We start from the raw sequence: 21,710 nt of genomic DNA, 5'->3' as shown, positions 1-21,710 counted from the left end.
TGCGTCGCTATGAAATACTATGTGCTCAATGACTTCTCCTCCTAAATCGAGTCACGTTTCAATGGAAACGACAGGATTTAGTTTTGGGATACGAGTAACTCCTTTCCGATGCACTATTCATTCTTTACCTCAACGCTCGCTCCCTCACTTTGACGAATTAACACAGAAATTGCGTCGCTATGAAATACTATGTGCTCAATGACTTCTCCTCCTTAATCGCGTCACGTTTCAATGGAAACGACAGGATTTAGTTTTGGGATACGAGTAACTCCTTTCCGATGCACTATTAATTCTTTACCTCAACGCTCGCTCCCTCACATTGACGAATTATCACAGAAATTGCGTCACTATGGAATACTATGGGTTCTATGACTTCTCCATCTAAATCGTGTAAAGTTTCTATGGAAACGACAGGATTTAGTTTTGGGACACGAGTATCTCCTTTCCGATGCACTGTTCCCACTTTACTACATCCCTCGCTCCCTCACATGAATAATTTACACAGAAATTGCTTCGCTATGAAATACTATGTGCTCAATGACTTCTCCTCCTTAATCGCGTCACGTTTCAATGTAAACGACAGGATTTAATTTTGGGACACGAGTATCTCCTTTCCGATGCACTATTCGTTCTTTACTGCAACCCTCACTCCCCCACATTGACGAATTAAGATAGAAATTGCGTCGCTATGATATACTATGGGTTCCATGACTTCTCCTACTAAATCGAGTAACGTTTCTATGGAAAATGCAGGATTTAGGTTTGGGATACGAGTATCTCCTTTCCGATGCACTGTTCCCACTTTACTACATCCCTCGCTCCCTCACATGAATAATTAACACAGAAATTGCGTCGCTATGAAATACTAATTGCTCAATGACTTCTCCTCCTAAATCGAGTCACGTTTCAATGGAAACGACAGGATTTAGTTTTGGGATACGAGTAACTCCTTTCCGATGCACTATTCATTCTTTACCTCAACGCTCGCTCCCTCACTTTGACGAATTAACACAGAAATTGCGTCGCTATGAAATACTATGTGCTCAATGACTTCTCCTCCTTAATCGCGTCACGTTTCAATGGAAACGACAGGATTTAGTTTTGGGATACGAGTAACTCCTTTCCGATGCACTATTAATTCTTTACCTCAACGCTCGCTCCCTCACATTGACGAATTATCACAGAAATTGCGTCACTATGGAATACTATGGGTTCTATGACTTCTCCATCTAAATCGTGTAAAGTTTCTATGGAAACGACAGGATTTAGTTTTGGGACACGAGTATCTCCTTTCCGATGCACTGTTCCCACTTTACTACATCCCTCGCTCCCTCACATGAATAATTTACACAGAAATTGCTTCGCTATGAAATACTATGTGCTCAATGACTTCTCCTCCTTAATCGCGTCACGTTTCAATGTAAACGACAGGATTTAATTTTGGGACACGAGTATCTCCTTTCCGATGCACTATTCGTTCTTTACTGCAACCCTCACTCCCCCACATTGACGAATTAAGATAGAAATTGCGTCGCTATGATATACTATGGGTTCCATGACTTCTCCTACTAAATCGAGTAACGTTTCTATGGAAAATGCAGGATTTAGGTTTGGGATACGAGTATCTCCTTTCCGATGCACTGTTCCCACTTTACTACATCCCTCGCTCCCTCACATGAATAATTAACACAGAAATTGCGTCGCTATGAAATACTAATTGCTCAATGATTTCTCCTCCTAAATCGAGTCACGTTTCAATGGAAACGACAGGATTTAGTTTTGGGATATGAGTAACTCCTTTCCGATGCACTATTCATTCTTTACCTCCACGCTCGCTCCCTCACATTGACGAATTAACACAGAAATTGCGTCACTATGGAATACTATGGGTTCTATGACTTCTCCTTCTAAATCGTGTAACGTTTCTATGGAAACGACAGGATTGAGTTTTGGGACACGAGTATCTCCTTTACGATGCACTGTTCCCACTTTACTACATCCCTCGCTCCCTCACATGAATAATTAACACAGAAATTGCGTCGCTTTGAAATACTATGTGCTCAATGACTTCTCCTCCTAAATCGAGTCACGTTTCAATGGAAACGACAGAATTTAGTTTTGGGATACGAGTATCTCCTTTCCGAGGCACTGTTCCCACTTTACCACATCCCTCGCTCCCTCACATGAATAATTAACACAGAAATTGCGTCGCAATGAAATACTATGTGCTCAATGACTTCTCCTCCTAAATCGAGTCACGTTTCAATGGAAACGACAGGATTTAGTTTTGGGATGCGAGTATCTCCTTTCTGATGCACTGTTCCCACTTTACTACATCCCTCGCTCCCTCACATGAATAATTAACACAGAAATTGCGTCGCTATGAAATACTATGTCCTCAATGACTTCTCCTCCTAAATCGAGTCACGTTTCAATGGAAACGACAGGATTTAGTTTTGGGATACGAGTATCTCCTTTCCGATGCACTGTTCCCACTTTACTACATCCCTCGCTCCCTCACATGAATAATTAACACAGAAATTGCGTCGCTATGAAATACTATGTGCTCAATGACTTCTCTTCCTAAATCGAGTCACGTTTCAATGGAAACGACAGGATTTAGATTGGGACACGAGTAACTCCTTTCCGATGCACTGTTCCCACTTTACTACATCCCTCGCTCCCTCACATGAATAATTAACACAGAAATTGCGTCGCTATGAAATACTATGGGTTCTATGACTTCTGCTTCTAAATCGCGTAACGTTTCTATGGAAACGACAGGATTGAGTTTTGGGACACGAGTATCTCCTTTCCAATGCACTGTTCCCACTTTACTACATCCCTCGCTCCCTCACATGAATAATTAACACAGAAATTGCGTCGCTATGAAATACTATGTGCTCAATGACTTCTCCTCCTAAATCGAGTCACGTTTCAATGGAAACGACAGGATTTAGTTTTGGGATACGAGTAACTGCTTTCCGATGCACTATTCAATCTTTACCTCAACGCTCGCTCCCTCACATTTACGAATTAACACAGAAATTGCGTCGCTATTAAATACTATGGGTTCTATGACTTCTCCTTCTAAATCGTGTAACGTTACTGTGGAAACGACAGGATTGAGTTTTGGGACAGGAGTATCTCCTTTCCGATGCACTGTTACCACTTTACTACATCCCTCGCTCCCTCACATGAGTAATTAACACAGAAATTGTGTCGCTATGAAATACTATGTGCTCAATGACTTCTCCTCCTAAATCGAGTCACGTTTCAATGGAAACGACAGGATTTAGTTTTGGGATACGAGTAACTGCTTTCCGATGCACTATTCATTCTTTACCTCAACGCTCGCTCCCTCACACTGACGAACTAACACAGAAATTGCGTCGCTATGAAATACTATGGGTTCTATGACTTCTCCTTCTAAATCGTGTAAAGTTTCTATGGAAGCGACAGGATTGAGTTTTGGGACACGAGTATCTCCTTTCCGATGCACTGTTCCCACTTTACTACATCCCTCGCTCCCTCACATGAGTAATTAACACAGAAATTGCGTCGCTATGAAATACTATGTGCTCAATGACATCTCCTCCTAAATCGAGACACCTTTCAATGGAAACGACAGGATTTAGTTTTGGGATACGAATAACTGCTTTCCGATGCACTATACATTCCTTACCTCAACGCTCGCTCCCTCACATTGACGAATTAACACAGAAATTGCGTCGCTATGACGTACTATGGGTTCTATGACTTCTCCTTCTAAATCGTGTAACGTTTCTATGGAAACGACAGGATTGAGTTTTGGGACACGAGTATCTCCTTTCCGATGCACTGTTCCCTTTTTACAACATCCCTCGCTCCCTCACATGAGTAATTAACACAGAAATTGCGTCGCTATGAAATACTATGTGCTCAATGACTTCTCCTCCTAAATCGAGTCACGTTTCAATGGAAACGACAGGATTTAGTTTTGGGATACGAATAACTGCTTTCTGATGTACTATTCATTCTTTACCTCAACGCTCGCTGCCTCACATGGACGAATTAACACAGAAATTGCGTCGCTATGAAATACTATGGGTTCTATGACTTCTCCTTCTAAATCGTGTAATGTTTCTATGGAAACGACAGGATTGAGTTTTGGGACACGAGTATCTCCTTTCCGATGCACTGTTCCCACTTTACTACATCTCTCGCTCCCTCACATGAATAATTAACACAGAAATAGCGTCGCTATGAAATACTATGGGTTCTATGACTTCTCCTTCTACATCGAGTAACGTTGCTATGGAAACGACAGGATTTAGATTTGGGATATGAGTATCTCCTTTCCGATGCACTATTCGTACTTTACTGCATACCTCGCTCCCTCATATGGACGTATTACCCCGAAATTGCGTCGCTATGAAATACTATGGGTTCTATGACTTCTCCTTGTAAATTGAGTGACGTTTCTATGGAAACGACAGGATTTTCTTTTGGGATACGAGTATCTCCTTTCCGATGCACTATTCGTTCTTTACTGCAACCCTCACTCCCCCACATTGACGAATTAAGACAGAAATTGCGTCGCTATGATATACTATGGGTTCCATGACTTCTCCTACTAAATCGAGTAACGTTTCTATGGAAACGACAGGATTGAGTTTTGGGACACGAGTATCTACTTTCCGATGCACTGTTCCCACTTTACTACATCCCTCGCTCCCTCACACAAATAATTAACACAGAATTTGCGTCGCTATGAAATACTATGGGTTCTATGACTTCTCCTTCTAAATCGTGTAAAGTTTCTATGGAAACGACAGGATTGAGTTTTGGGACACGAGTATCTCCTTTCCGATGCACTGTTCCCACTTTACTACATCCCTCGCTCCCTCACATGAATAATTAACACAGATATTGCGTCGCTATGAAATACCATGTGCTCAATGACTTCTCCTCCTAAATCGAGTAACGTTTCAATGGAAACGACTGGATTTAGTTTTGGGATACGAGTAACTGCTTTCGGATGCACTATTCATTCTTTACCTCATCGCTCGCTCCCTCACATTGACGAATTAACACAGAAATTGCGTCGCTATGAAATACTATGGGTTCTATGACTTCTCCTTCTAAATCGTGTAAAGTTTCTATGGAAACGACAGGATTGAGTTTTGGGACACGAGTATCTCCTTTCCGATGCACAGTTCCCACTTTTCGACATCCCTCGCCCCCTCACATGAATAATTAACACAGAAATTGCGTCGCTATGAAATACTATGTGCTCAATGACTTCTCCTCCTAAATCGAGTCACGTTTCAATGGAAACGACAGGATTTAGTTTTGGGATACGAGTAACTGCTTTCCGATGCACTATTCATTCCTTACCTCAACGCTCGCTCCCTCACATTGACGAATTAACACAGAAATTGCGTCGCTATTAAATACTATGGGTTCTATGACTTCTCCTTCTAAATCGTGTAACGTTTCTGTGGAAACGACAGGATTGAGTTTTGGGACACGAGTATCTCCTTTCCGATGCACTGTTCCCACTTTACTACATCCCTCGCTCCCTCACATGAGTAATTATCACAGAAATTGCGTCGCTATGAAATACTATGTGCTCAATGACTTCTCCTCCTAAATCGAGTCACGTTTCAATGGAAACGACAGGATTTAGTTTTGGGATACGAGTAACTGCTTTCCGATGCACTATTCATTCTTTACTTCAACGCTCGCTCCCTCACATTGACGAACTAACACAGAAATTGCGTCGCTATGAAATACTATGGGTTCTATGACTTCTCCTTCTGAATCGTGTAACGTTTCTATGGAAACGAAAGGATTGAGTTTTGGGACACGAGTATCTCCTTTCCGATGCACTGTTCCCACTTTACTACATCTCTCGCTCCCTCACATGAGTAATTAACACAGAAATTGCGTCGCTATGAAATTCTATGTGCTCAATGACATCTCCTCCTAAATCGAGACACCTTTCAATGGAAACGACAGGATTTAGTTTTGGGATACGAATAACTGCTTTCCGATGCACTATTCATTCTTTACCTCAACGCTCGCTCCCTCACATTGACGAATTAACACAGATTTTGCGTCGCTATGAAATACTATGGGTTCTACAACTTCTCCTTCTAAATCGTGTAACGTTTCTATGGAAACGACAGGATTGAGTTTTGGGACACGAGTATCTCCTTTCCGATTCACTGTTCCCTCTTTACTACATCCCTCGCTCCCTCACATGAGTAATTAACACAGAAATTGCGTCGCTACGAAATACTATGTGCTCAATGACTTCTCCTCCTAAATCGAGTCACGTTTCAATGGAAACGACAGTATTTAGTTTTGGCTTACGAATAACTGCTTTCCGATGCACTATTCATTCTTTACCTCAACGCTCGCTCCCCCACATTGACGAGTTAACACAGAAATTGCGTCGCTATGAAATACTATGGGTTCTTTGACTTCTCCTTCTAAATCGTGTAAAGTTTCTATGGAAACGACAGGATTGAGTTTTGGGACACGAGTATCTCCTTTCCGATGCACTGTTCCCACTTTACTACATCCCTCGCTCCCTAACACGAATAATTAACACAGAAATTGCGTCGCTATGAAATACTATGTTTTCTATGACTTCTCCTTCTAAATCGTGTAAAGTTTCTATGGAAACGACAGGATTGAGTTTTGTGACACGAGTATCTCCTTTCCGATGCACTGTTCCCACTTTACTACATCCCTCGCTCCCTCACATGAATAATTAACACAGAAACTGCGTCGCTATGAAATACTATGTGCTCAATGACTTCTCCTCCTAAATCGAGTCACGTTTCAATGGAAACGACAGGATTTAGTTTTGGGATACGAGTAACTCCTTTCCGATGCACTATTCATTCTTTACCTCAACGCTCGCTCCCTCACTTTGACGAATTAACACAGAAATTGCGTCGTTATGAAATACTATGTGCTCAATGACTTCTCCTCCTTAATCGCGTCACGTTTCAATGGAAACGACAGGATTTAGTTTTGGGATACGAGTAACTCCTTTCCGATGCACTATTAATTCTTTACCTCAACGCTCGCTCCCTCACATTGACGAATTATCACAGAAATTGCGTCACTATGGAATACTATGGGTTCTATGACTTCTCCATCTAAATCGTGTAAAGTTTCTATGGAAACGACAGGATTTAGTTTTGGGACACGAGTATCTCCTTTCCGATGCACTGTTCCCACTTTACTACATCCCTCGCTCCCTCACATGAATAATTTACACAGAAATTGCTTCGCTATGAAATACTATGTGCTCAATGACTTCTCCTCCTTAATCGCGTCACGTTTCAATGTAAACGACAGGATTTAATTTTGGGACACGAGTATCTCCTTTCCGATGCACTATTCGTTCTTTACTGCAACCCTCACTCCCCCACATTGACGAATTAAGATAGAAATTGCGTCGCTATGATATACTATGGGTTCCATGACTTCTCCTACTAAATCGAGTAACGTTTCTATGGAAAATGCAGGATTTAGGTTTGGGATACGAGTATCTCCTTTCCGATGCACTGTTCCCACTTTACTACATCCCTCGCTCCCTCACATGAATAATTAACACAGAAATTGCGTCGCTATGAAATACTAATTGCTCAATGACTTCTCCTCCTAAATCGAGTCACGTTTCAATGGAAACGACAGGATTTAGTTTTGGGATACGAGTAACTCCTTTCCGATGCACTATTCATTCTTTACCTCAACGCTCGCTCCCTCACTTTGACGAATTAACACAGAAATTGCGTCGCTATGAAATACTATGTGCTCAATGACTTCTCCTCCTTAATCGCGTCACGTTTCAATGGAAACGACAGGATTTAGTTTTGGGATACGAGTAACTCCTTTCCGATGCACTATTAATTCTTTACCTCAACGCTCGCTCCCTCACATTGACGAATTATCACAGAAATTGCGTCACTATGGAATACTATGGGTTCTATGACTTCTCCATCTAAATCGTGTAAAGTTTCTATGGAAACGACAGGATTTAGTTTTGGGACACGAGTATCTCCTTTCCGATGCACTGTTCCCACTTTACTACATCCCTCGCTCCCTCACATGAATAATTTACACAGAAATTGCTTCGCTATGAAATACTATGTGCTCAATGACTTCTCCTCCTTAATCGCGTCACGTTTCAATGTAAACGACAGGATTTAATTTTGGGACACGAGTATCTCCTTTCCGATGCACTATTCGTTCTTTACTGCAACCCTCACTCCCCCACATTGACGAATTAAGATAGAAATTGCGTCGCTATGATATACTATGGGTTCCATGACTTCTCCTACTAAATCGAGTAACGTTTCTATGGAAAATGCAGGATTTAGGTTTGGGATACGAGTATCTCCTTTCCGATGCACTGTTCCCACTTTACTACATCCCTCGCTCCCTCACATGAATAATTAACACAGAAATTGCGTCGCTATGAAATACTAATTGCTCAATGATTTCTCCTCCTAAATCGAGTCACGTTTCAATGGAAACGACAGGATTTAGTTTTGGGATATGAGTAACTCCTTTCCGATGCACTATTCATTCTTTACCTCAACGCTCGCTCCCTCACATTGACGAATTAACACAGAAATTGCGTCACTATGGAATACTATGGGTTCTATGACTTCTCCATCTAAATCGTGTAAAGTTTCTATGGAAACGACAGGATTTAGTTTTGGGACACGAGTATCTCCTTTCCGATGCACTGTTCCCACTTTACTACATCCCTCGCTCCCTCACATGAATAATTAACACAGAAATTGCGTCGCTTTGAAATACTATGTGCTCAATGACTTCTCCTCCTAAATCGAGTCACGTTTCAATGGAAACGACAGAATTTAGTTTTGGGATACGAGTATCTCCTTTCCGAAGCACTGTTCCCACTTTACCACATCCCTCGCTCCCTCACATGAATAATTAACACAGAAATTGCGTCGCAATGAAATACTATGTGCTCAATGACTTCTCCTCCTAAATCGAGTCACGTTTCAATGGAAACGACAGGATTTAGTTTTGGGATGCGAGTATCTCCTTTCTGATGCACTGTTCCCACTTTACTACATCCCTCGCTCCCTCACATGAATAATTAACACAGAAATTGCGTCGCTATGAAATACTATGTCCTCAATGACTTCTCCTCCTAAATCGAGTCACGTTTCAATGGAAACGACAGGATTTAGTTTTGGGATACGAGTATCTCCTTTCCGATGCACTGTTCCCACTTTACTACATCCCTCGCTCCCTCACATGAATAATTAACACAGAAATTGCGTCGCTATGAAATACTATGTGCTCAATGACTTCTCTTCCTAAATCGAGTCACGTTTCAATGGAAACGACAGGATTTAGATTGGGACACGAGTAACTCCTTTCCGATGCACTGTTCCCACTTTACTACATCCCTCGCTCCCTCACATGAATAATTAACACAGAAATTGCGTCGCTATGAAATACTATGGGTTCTATGACTTCTGCTTCTAAATCGCGTAACGTTTCTATGGAAACGACAGGATTGAGTTTTGGGACACGAGTATCTCCTTTCCAATGCACTGTTCCCACTTTACTACATCCCTCGCTCCCTCACATGAATAATTAACACAGAAATTGCGTCGCTATGAAATACTATGTGCTCAATGACTTCTCCTCCTAAATCGAGTCACGTTTCAATGGAAACGACAGGATTTAGTTTTGGGATACGAGTAACTGCTTTCCGATGCACTATTCAATCTTTACCTCAACGCTCGCTCCCTCACATTTACGAATTAACACAGAAATTGCGTCGCTATTAAATACTATGGGTTCTATGACTTCTCCTTCTAAATCGTGTAAAGTTTCTATGGAAGCGACAGGATTGAGTTTTGGGACACGAGTATCTCCTTTCCGATGCACTGTTCCCACTTTACTACATCCCTCGCTCCCTCACATGAGTAATTAACACAGAAATTGCGTCGCTATGAAATACTATGTGCTCAATGACATCTCCTCCTAAATCGAGACACCTTTCAATGGAAACGACAGGATTTAGTTTTGGGATACGAATAACTGCTTTCCGATGCACTATACATTCCTTACCTCAACGCTCGCTCCCTCACATTGACGAATTAACACAGAAATTGCGTCGCTATGACGTACTATGGGTTCTATGACTTCTCCTTCTAAATCGTGTAACGTTTCTATGGAAACGACAGGATTGAGTTTTGGGACACGAGTATCTCCTTTCCGATGCACTGTTCCCTTTTTACAACATCCCTCGCTCCCTCACATGAGTAATTAACACAGAAATTGCGTCGCTATGAAATACTATGTGCTCAATGACTTCTCCTCCTAAATCGAGTCACGTTTCAATGGAAACGACAGGATTTAGTTTTGGGATACGAATAACTGCTTTCCGATGTACTATTCATTCTTTACCTCAACGCTCGCTCCCTCACATGGACGAATTAACACAGAAATTGCGTCGCTATGAAATACTATGGGTTCTATGACTTCTCCTTCTAAATCGTGTAATGTTTCTATGGAAACGACAGGATTGAGTTTTGGGACACGAGTATCTCCTTTCCGATGCACTGTTCCCACTTTACTACATCTCTCGCTCCCTCACATGAATAATTAACACAGAAATAGCGTCGCTATGAAATACTATGGGTTCTATGACTTCTCCTTCTACATCGAGTAACGTTGCTATGGAAACGACAGGATTTAGATTTGGGATATGAGTATCTCCTTTCCGATGCACTATTCGTACTTTACTGCATACCTCGCTCCCTCATATGGACGTATTACCCCGAAATTGCGTCGCTATGAAATACTATGGGTTCTATGACTTCTCCTTGTAAATTGAGTGACGTTTCTATGGAAACGACAGGATTTTCTTTTGGGATACGAGTATCTCCTTTCCGATGCACTATTCGTTCTTTACTGCAACCCTCACTCCCCCACATTGACGAATTAAGACAGAAATTGCGTCGCTATGATATACTATGGGTTCCATGACTTCTCCTACTAAATCGAGTAACGTTTCTATGGAAACGGCAGGATTTAGGTTTGGGATACGAGTATCTCCTTTCCGATGCACTATTCATTCTTTACTGCAAACTTCGCTTCCTCACATTGACGAATAAACAAAAAAATTGCGTCGCTATGAAATACAATGTGTTCAATGACTTCTCCTCCTAAATCGAATCTCGTTTCAATGGAAACGACAGGATTTTCTTTTGGGTTACGAATATCTCCTTTCCGATGCACTGTTCCCACTGTACTACATCCCTCGCTCCCTCACATGAATAATTAACACAGAAATTGCGTCGCTATGAAATACTATGGGTTCTATGACTTCTCCTTCTAAATCGCGTAACGTTTCTATGGAAACGACAGGATTGAGTTTTGGGACACGAGTATCTCCTTTCCGATGCACTGTTCCCACTTTACTACATCCCTCGCTCCCTCTCATGAATAATTAACACAGAAATTGCGTCGCTATGAAATACTATGTGCTCGATGACTTCTCCTCCTAAATCGAGTCATGTTTCAATGGTAACGACAGGATTTAGTTTTGGGATACGAGTAACTCCTTTCCGATGCACTGTTCCCACTTTTCTACATCCCTCGCTCCCTCACATGAATAATTAACACAGAAATTGCGTCGCTATGAAATACTATGGGTTATATGACTTCTCCTTCTAAATCGCGTAACGTTTCTTTGGAAACGACAGGATTGAGTTTTGGGACACGAGTATCTCCTTTCCGATGCACTGTTCACACTTTACTACATCCCTCGCTCCCTCACATGAATAATTAACACAGAAATAGCGTCGCTATGAAATACTATGGGTTCTATGACTTCTCCTTCTATGTCGAGTAACGTTGCTATGGAAACGACAGGATTTAGATTTGGGATATGAGTATCTCCTTTCCGATGCACTATTCGTTCTTTACTGCATACCTCGCTCCCTCACATTGACGTATTACCCCGAAATTGCGTCGCTATGAAATACTATGGGTTCTATGACTTCTCCTTGTAAATTGAGTGACGTCTCTATGGAAACGACAGGATTTTCTTTTGGGATACGAGTATCTCCTTTCCGATGCACTATTCGTTCTTTACTGCAACCCTCACTCCCCCTCATTGACGAATTATGACAGAAATTGCGTCGCTATGATATACTAAATCGAGTAACGTTTCTATGGAAACGGCAGGATTTAGGTTTGGGATACGAGTATCTCCTTTCCGTTGCACTATTCATTCTTTACTGCAAACCTCTCTTCCTCACATTGACGAATTAACACAAAAATTGCGTCGCTATGAAATACTATGTGTTCAATGACTTCTCCTCCTAAATCGAATCTCGTTTCAATGGAAACGACAGGATTTTCTTTGGGTTACGAATATCTCCTTTCCGATGCACTGTTCCCACAGTACTACATCCCTCGCTCCCTCACATGAATAATTAACACAGAAATTGTGTCGCTATGAAATACTATGGGTTCTATGACTTCTCCTTCTAAATCGCGTAACGTTTCTATGGAAACGACCGGATTGAGTTTTGGGACACGAGTATCTACTTTCCGATGCACTGTTCCCACTTTACTACATCCCTCGCTCCCTCACATGAATAATTAACACAGAAATTGCGTCGCTATGAAATACCATGTGCTCAATGACTTCTCCTCATAAATCGAGTCACGTTTCAATGGAAACGACTGGATTTAGTTTTGGGATACGAGTAACTGCTTTCCGATGCACTATTCATTCTTTACCTCATCGCTCGCTCCCTCACATTGACGAATTAAAACAGAAATTGCGTCGCTATGAAATACTATGGGTTCTATGACTTCTCCTTCTAAATCGTGTAACGTTTCTGTGGAAACGACAGGATTAAATTTTGGGACACGAGTATCTCCTTTCCGATGCACTGTTCCCACTTTACTACATCCCTCGCTCCCTCACATGAGTAATTAACACAGAAATTGCGTCGCTATGAAATACTATGTGCTCAATGACTTCTCCTCCTAAATCGAGTCACGTTTCAATGGAAACGACAGGATTTAGTTTTGGCATACGAGTCACTGCTTTCCGATGCACTATTCATTCTTTACCTCAACGCTCGCTCCCTCACATTGACGAATTAACACAGAAATTGCGTCTTATGAAATACTATGGGTTCTACGACTTCTCCTTCTAAATCGTGCATCGTTTCTATGGAAATGATAGGATTGAGTTTTGGGACACGAGTATCTCCTTTCCGATGCACTGTTCCCACTTTACTACATCCCTCGCTCCCTCACATGAGTAATTAACACAGAAATTGCATCGCTATGAAATACTATGTGCTCAATGACTTCTCCTCCTAAATCGAGTCATGTTTCAATGGAAACGACAGGATTTAGTTTTGGGATACGAATAACTGCTTTCCGATGCACTATTCATTCTTTACCTCAACGCTCGCTCCCTCACATTGACGAATTAACACAGAAATTGCGTCGCTATGAAATACTATGGGTTCTATGACTTCTCCCTCTAAATCGTGTAACGTTTCTATGGAAACGACAGGATTGAGTTTTGGGACACGAGTATCTCCTTTCCGATGCACTGTTCCCACTTTACTACATCCCTCGCTCCCTCACATGAGTAATTAACACAGAAATTGCGTCGCTATGAAATCCTATGTGCTCAATGACTTCTCCTCCTAAATCGAGTCACGTTTCAATGGAAACGACAGGATTTAGTTTTGGGAATCGAATAACTGCTTTCCGATGCACTATTCATTCTTTACCTCAACGCTCGCTCCCTCACATTGACGAATTAACACAGAAATTGCATCGCTATGAATTACTATGGGTTCTATGACTTCTCCTTCTAAGTCGTGTAAAGTTTCTATGGAAACGACAGGATTGAGTTTTGGGACACGAGTATCTCCTTTCCGATGCACTGTTCCCACTTTACTACATCCCTCGCTCCCTCACATGAATAATTAACACAGAAATTGCGTCGCTATGAAATACTACGTGCTCGATGACTTCTCCTCCTAAATCGAGTCACGTTTCAATGGAAACGACAGGATTTAGTTTTGGGATACGAGTAACTCCTTTCCGATGCACTGTTCCCACTTTCCTACATTCCTCGCTCCCTCACATGAATAATTAACACAGAAATTGCGTCGCTATGAAATACTATGGGATCTATGACTTCTCCTTCTAAATCGCGTAACGTTTCTATGGAAACGACAGGATTGAGTTTTGGGACACGAGTATCTCCATTCCGATGCACTGTTCCCACTTTACTACATCCCTCGCTCCCTCACATGAATAATTAACACAGAAATTGCGTCGCTATGAAATACTATGGGATCTATGACTTCTCCTTCTAAATGGAGTAACGTTGCTATGGAAACGACAGGATTTAGATTTGGGATATGAGTATCTCCTTTCCGATGCACTATTCGTTCTTTACTGCATACCTCGCTCCCTCACATTGACGTATTACCCCGAAATTGCGTCGCTATGAAATACTATGGGTTCTATGACTTCTCCTTGTAAATTGAGTTATGTTTCTATGGAAACGACAGGATTTTCTTTTGGGATACGAGTATCTCCTTTCCGATGCACTATTCGTTCTTTACTGCAACCCTCACTCCCCCACATTGACGAATTAAGACAGAAATTGCGTCGCTATGATATACTATGGGTTCCATGACTTCTCCTACTAAATCGAGTAACGTTTCTATGGAAACGCAGGATTTAGGTTTGGGGTACGAGTATCTCCTTTCCGATGCACTATTCATTCTTTACTGCAAACCTCGCTTCCTCACATTGACGAAATAACACAAAAATTACGTCGCTATGAAATATTATGTGTTCAATGACTTCTCCTCCTAAGTCGAATCTCGTTTCAATGGAAACGACAGGATTTTCTTTTGGGTTACGAATATCTCCTTTCCGATGCACTATTCGTTCTTTACTGCAACCGTCGCTCCCTCACATTGACGAATTAACACAGAAATTGCGTCGCTATGAAATACAATGGTTTCTATGACTTCTCCTTCTAAATCGTGTAACCTTTCCATGGAAACGACCGGATTGAGTTTTGGGATACGAGTAACTCCTTTGCGATGCACTGTTCCCACTTTACTGCATCCCTCGCTCCCTCACATTGACTAATTAACACAGATATTGCGTCGCTATAAAGCACTATGGATTCTATGACTTCTCCTTCTAAATCGACCGACGTTTCTATGGAAACGACAGAATTTAGATTTGGGATACGAGAATCTCCTTTCCGATGCATTATTCGTACTTTACTGCAAACCTCGCTCCCGCACATTGACGAATTAGCTAAGAATTTGCGTCGCTATGACATACTATGGGTCCTATGACTTCTCCTTCTAATTCGAGTGACGTTTCTATGGAAACGACAGGATTCTCTATTGGGATACGAGTATCTATTTCCGATGCACTATTCGTTCTTTACTGCAACCCTGGCTCCCCCATATTGACGAATTTACACAGAAAATGCGTCGCTATGAAATACTATGGGTTCTATGACTTCTCCTTCTAAATCGTGTAACGTATCTATGGAAACGATAGGATTCAGTTTTGGGACACAAGTATCTCCTTTCCGATGCACTGTTCCCACTTTACTACATCCCTCGCTCCATCACATGAATAATTAACACAGAAATTGCGTCGCTATGAAATACTATGTGCTCAATGACTTCTTTTCCTAAATCGAGTCACGTTTCAATGGAAACGACAGGATTTAGTTTTGGGATACGAGTAACTCCTTTCCGATGCACTGTTCCCACTTTACTACATCCCTCGCTCCCTCACCTGATAATTAACACAGAAATTGCGTCGCTATGAAATACTATGTGCTCAATGACTTCTCCTCCTAAATCGATTCACGTTTCAATGGAAACGACAGGATTTAGTATTGGGATACGAGTATCTCCTTTCCGATGCACTGTTCCCACTTTACTACATCCCTCGCTCCCTCACATGAATAATTAACACAGAAATTGCGTCGCTATGTAATACTATGTGCTCAATGACTTCTCCTCCTAAATCGTGTCATGTTTCAATGGAAACGACAGGATTTAGTTTTGGGATACGAGTATCTCCTTTCCGATGCACTGTTCCCACTTTACTACATCCCTCGCTGCCTCACATGAATAATTTACACAGAAATTGCGTCGCTATGAAATACTATGTGCTCAATGACTTCTCCTCCTAAATCGAGTCACGTTTCAATGGAAAAGACAGGATTTAGTTTTGAGATACGAGTATCTCCTTTCCGATGCACTGTTCCCACTTTACTACATCCCTCGCTGCCTCACATGAATAATTAACAGAGAAATTGCGTCGCTATGAAATACTATGTGCTCAAAGACTTCTCATCCTTAATCGAGTCACGTTTCAATGGAAACGACAGGATTTAGTTTTGGGATAAGAGTAACTCCTTTCCGATACACTATTCATTCTTTACCTCGACGCTCGCTCTCTCACATTGACGAATTAACACAGAAATTGCGTCGCTATGAAATACTATGGGTTCAATGACTTCTCCTTCTAAATCGTGTAACGTTTCTATGGAAACGACAGGATTGAGCTTTGGGACACGAGTATCTCCTTTCCGATGCACTGTTCCCACTTTACTACATCCCTCGCTCCCTCACATGAATAATTAACACAGAAATTGCGTCGCTATGAAATACTATGTGCTCAATGACTTCTCCAACTAAATCGAGTCACGTTTCAATGGAAACGACAGGATTTAGTTTTGGGATACGAGTAACTCCTTTCCGATGCACTATTCATTCTTTACCTCAACGCTCGCTCCCTCACATTGACGAATTAACACAGAAATCGCGTCACTATGGAATACTATGGGTTCTATGACTTCTCCTTCTAAATCGTGTAACGTTTCTATGGAAACGACGGGATTAAGTTTTGGGACACGAGTAGCTCCTTTCCGATGCACTGTTCCCACTTTACTACATCCCTCGCTCCCTCACATGAATAATTAACACAGAAATTGCGTCGCTATGAAATACTATGTGCTCAATGACTTCTCCTCCTAAATCGAGTCACGTTTCAATGGAAACAACAGGATTTAGTTTTGGGATACGAGTAACTCCTTTCCGATGCACTATTCATTCTTTACCTCAACGCTCGCTCCCTCACATTGACGAATTAATACAGAAATTGCGTCGCTATGAAATACTATGGGTTCTATGACTTCTCCTTCTAAATCGTGTAACGTTTATATGGAAACGACAGGATTGAGTTTCGGGAAACGAGTATCTCATTTCCGATGCACTGTTCCCACTTTACTACATCCCTCGCTCCCTCACATGAATAATTAACACAGAAATTGCGTCGCTATGAAATACTATGTGCTCAATGACTTCTCCTCCTAAATCGAGTCACGTTTCAATGGAAACGACAGGATTGAGTTTTGGGACACGAGAATCTCCTTTCCGATGCACTGTTGCCACTTTACTACATCCCTCGATCCCTCACATGAATAATTAGCACAGAAATTGCGTCGCTATGAAATACTATGGGTTCTATGACTTCTCCTCCTAAATCGCGTAACGTTTCTATGGAAACGACAGGATTGAGTTTTGGGACACGAGTATTTCCTTTCCGATGCACTGTTCCCACTTTACTACATCCCTCGCTCCCTCCTTGAATAATTAACACAGAAATTGCGTCGCTATGAAATACTATGTGCTCAATGACTTCTCCTCCTAAATCGAGTAACGTTTCTATGGAAACGACAGGATTTTCTTTTGGGATACGAGTATCTCCTTTCCGATGCACTATTCGTTCTTTACTGCAACCCTCACTCCCCCACATTGACGAATTAAGACAGAAATTGCGTCGCTATGATATACTATGGGTTCCATGACTTCTCCTACTAAATCGAGTAACGATTCTATGGAATCGGCAGGATTTAGGTTTGGGATACGAGTATCTCCTTTCCGATGCACTATTCATTCTTTACTGCAAACCTCGCTTCCTCACATTGACGAAATAACACAAAAATTGCGTCGCTATAAAATACCATGTGTTCAATGGCTTCTCCTCCTAAATGGAATCCCGTTTCAATGGAAACGACAGGATTTTCTTTTGGGTTACGAATATCTCCATTCCGATGCACTATTCGTTCTTTACTGCAACCGTCGCTCCCTCACATTGACGAATTAACACAGAAATTGCGTCGCTATGAAATACTATGTGTTCTATGAATTCTCCTTCTAAATAGAGTAACGTATCTATGGAAACGACAAGATTTAGGTTTGGGATACAAGTATCACCTTTCCGATGCACTGTTCCTTCTTTACTGCATTCCTCGCTTACTCACATTGACGAATTAACACAGAAATGGCGTCGCTGTGAAATACTATGGGTTCTATGACTTCTTCTTCTAAATAGTCTAACGTTTCTATGGAAACGACAGGATTTAGTTTTGGGATACGAGTATCTCCTTTCCGATGCATAATTCGATCTTTACTGCAACCCTCGCTTCCTCACATTGACGAATTAGCACAGAAATTGCGTCGCTATGAAATACTATGGGTTCAATGACTTCTCCTTCTAAATCGTGTAACGTTTCCATGGAATGACCGGATTGAGTTTTGGGATACGAGTATCTCCTTTCCGATGCACTGTTCCCACTTTACTGCATCCCTCGCTCCCTCACATTGACTAATTAACACAGATATTGCGTCGCTATAAAGTACTATGTGTTCTATGACTTCTCCTTCTAAATCGAGTAACGTTTCTATGGAAACGACAGAATTTAGATTTGGGACACGAGAATCTCCTTTCCGATGCATTATTCGTACTTTACTGCAAACCGCGCTCCCGCACATTGACGAATTAACTAAGAAATTGCGTCGCTATGAAATACTACGGGTTCTATGACTTCTCCTTCTAATTCGAGTGACGTTTCTATGGAAACGACAGGATTCTCTATTGGGATACGAGTATCTATTTCCGATGCACTATTCGTTCTTTACTGCAACCCTGGCTCCCCCATATTGACGAATTTACACAGAGATTGCGTCGCTATGAAATACTATGGGTTCTATGACTTCTCCTTCCAAATAGTGTAACGTATCTATGGAAACGACAGGATTGAGTTTTGGGACGCGAGTATCTCCTTCTCGATGCACTGTTCCCACTTTACTACATCCCTCGCTCCCACACATGAATAATTAACACAGAAATTGCGTCGCTATGAAATACTATGTGCTCAATGACTTCTTTTCCTAAATCGAGTCACGTTTCACTGGAAACGACAGGATTTAGTTTTGGGATACGAGTAACTCCTTTCCGATGCACTGTTCCCACTTTACTACATCCCTAGCTCCCTCACATGATAATTAACACAGAAATTGCGTCGCTATGAAATACTATGTGCTCAATGACTTCTCCTCCTAAATCGAGTCACGTTTCAATGGAAACGACAGGATTTAGTTTTGGGATACGAGTAACTCCTTTCCGATGCACTGTTCCCACTTTACTACATCCCTCGCTCCCTCACATGATAATTAACACAGAAATTGCGTCGCTATGAAATACTATGTGCTCAATGACTTCTCCTCCTAAATCGAGTCACGTTTCAATGGAAACGCAAGGATTCCGATGCACTATTCATTCTTTACCTCAATGCTCGCTCCCTCACATTGACGAATTAACACAGAAATTGCGTCGCTATGAAATACTATGTGCTCAATGACTTCTCCAACTAAATCGAGTCACGTTTCAATGGAAACGACAGGATTTAGTTTTGGGATACGAGTAACTCCTTTCTGATGCACTATTCATTCTTTACCTCAACGCTCGCTCCCTCACATTTACGAATTAACACAGGAATTGCGTCACTATGGAATACTATGGCTTCTATGACTTCTCCTTCTAAATCGTGTAACGTTTCTATGGAAACGACAGGATTAAGTTTTGGGACACGAGTAGCTCCTTTCCGATCACTGTTCCCACTTTACTACATCCCTCGCTCCCTCACATGAATAATTAACACAGAAATTGCGTCGCTATGAAATACTATGTGCTCAATGACTTCCCCTTTCTAAATCGAGTCACGTTTCAATGGAAACAACAGGATTTAATTTTGGGATACGAATAACTGCTTTCTGATGCACTATTCATTCTTTACCTCAACGCTCGCTCCCTCACATTGACGAATTAACACAGAAATTGCGTCGCTATGAAATACTATGTGTTCCATGACTTCTCCTTCTAAATCGTGTAAAGTTTCTATGGAAACGACAGGATTGAGTTTTGGGACACGAGTATCTCCTTTCCGATGCACTGTTGTCACTTTACTACATCCCTCGCTCCCTCACATGAATAATTAACACAGAAATTGCGTCGCTATGAAATACTATGTGCTCGATGACTTCTCCTCCTAAGTCGCGTCACGTTGTAATGGAAACGACAGGATTTAGTTTTGGGATACGAGTAACTCCTTTCCGATGCACTGTTCCCACTTTACTACATCCCTCGCTCCCGCACATGAATAATTAACACAGAAATTGCGTCGCTATGTAATACTATGGGTTCTATGACTTCTCCTTCTAAATCGCGTAACGTTTCTATGGAAATGACAGGATTGAGTTTAGGGACACGAGTATCTCCTTTCCGATGCACTGTTCCCACTTTACTACATCCCTCGCTCCCTCACATGAATAATTAACACAGAAATTGCGTCGCTATGAAATACCATGGGTTCTATGACTTCTCCTTCTAAATCGAGTAACGTTGCTATGGAAACGACAGGATTTAGATTTGGGATATGAGTATCTCCTTTCCGATGCACTATTCGTTCTTCACTGCATACCTCGCTCCCTCACATTGACGTATTACCCCGAAATTGCGTCGCTATGAAATACTATGGGTTCTATGACTTCTCCTTGTAAATTGAGTGACGTTTCTATGGAAACGACAGGATTTTCTTTTGGGATACGAGTATCTCCTGTCGGATGCACTATTCGTTCTTTACTGCAACCCTCATTCCGCCACATTGACGAATTAAGACAGAAATTGCGTCGCTATGATATACTATGGGTTCCATGACTTCTCCTACTAAATCGAGTAACGTTTCTATGGAAACGGCAGGATTTACTTTTGGGATACGAGTATCTCCTTTCCGATGCACTATTCATTCTTTACTGCAAACCTCGCTTCATCACATTGACGAAATAACTCTAAAATTGCGTCGCTATGAAATACTATGTGTTCAATGACTTCTCCTCCTAAATCGAATCTCGTTTCAATGGAAACGACAGGATTTTCTTTTGGGTTACGAATATCTAATATCCGATGCACTATTCGTTCTTCACTGCAACCGTCGCTGCCTCACATTGACGAATTAACACAGAAATTGCGTCGCTATGAAATACTATGTGTTCTCTGAATTCTCCTTCTAAATAGAGTAACGTTTCTATGGAAACGACAAGATTTAGGTTTGGGATACGAGTATCACCTTTCCGATGCACTGTTCCTTCTTTACTGCATTCCTCGCTTCCTCACATTGACGAATTAACACAGAAATGGCGTCGCTGTCAAATACTATGGGTTCTATGACTTCTCCTTCTAAATAGTCTAACGTTTCTATGGAAACGACAGGATTTAGT

The sequence above is a fragment of the Schistocerca piceifrons genome, chromosome 5, assembly GCF_021461385.2.
Source record: "Schistocerca piceifrons isolate TAMUIC-IGC-003096 chromosome 5, iqSchPice1.1, whole genome shotgun sequence".
NCBI classification, from domain to species: domain Eukaryota; kingdom Metazoa; phylum Arthropoda; class Insecta; order Orthoptera; family Acrididae; genus Schistocerca; species Schistocerca piceifrons.
The sequence above is the reverse complement of the archived record's forward strand: the minus strand, read 5'-3'. Positions refer to the sequence as shown.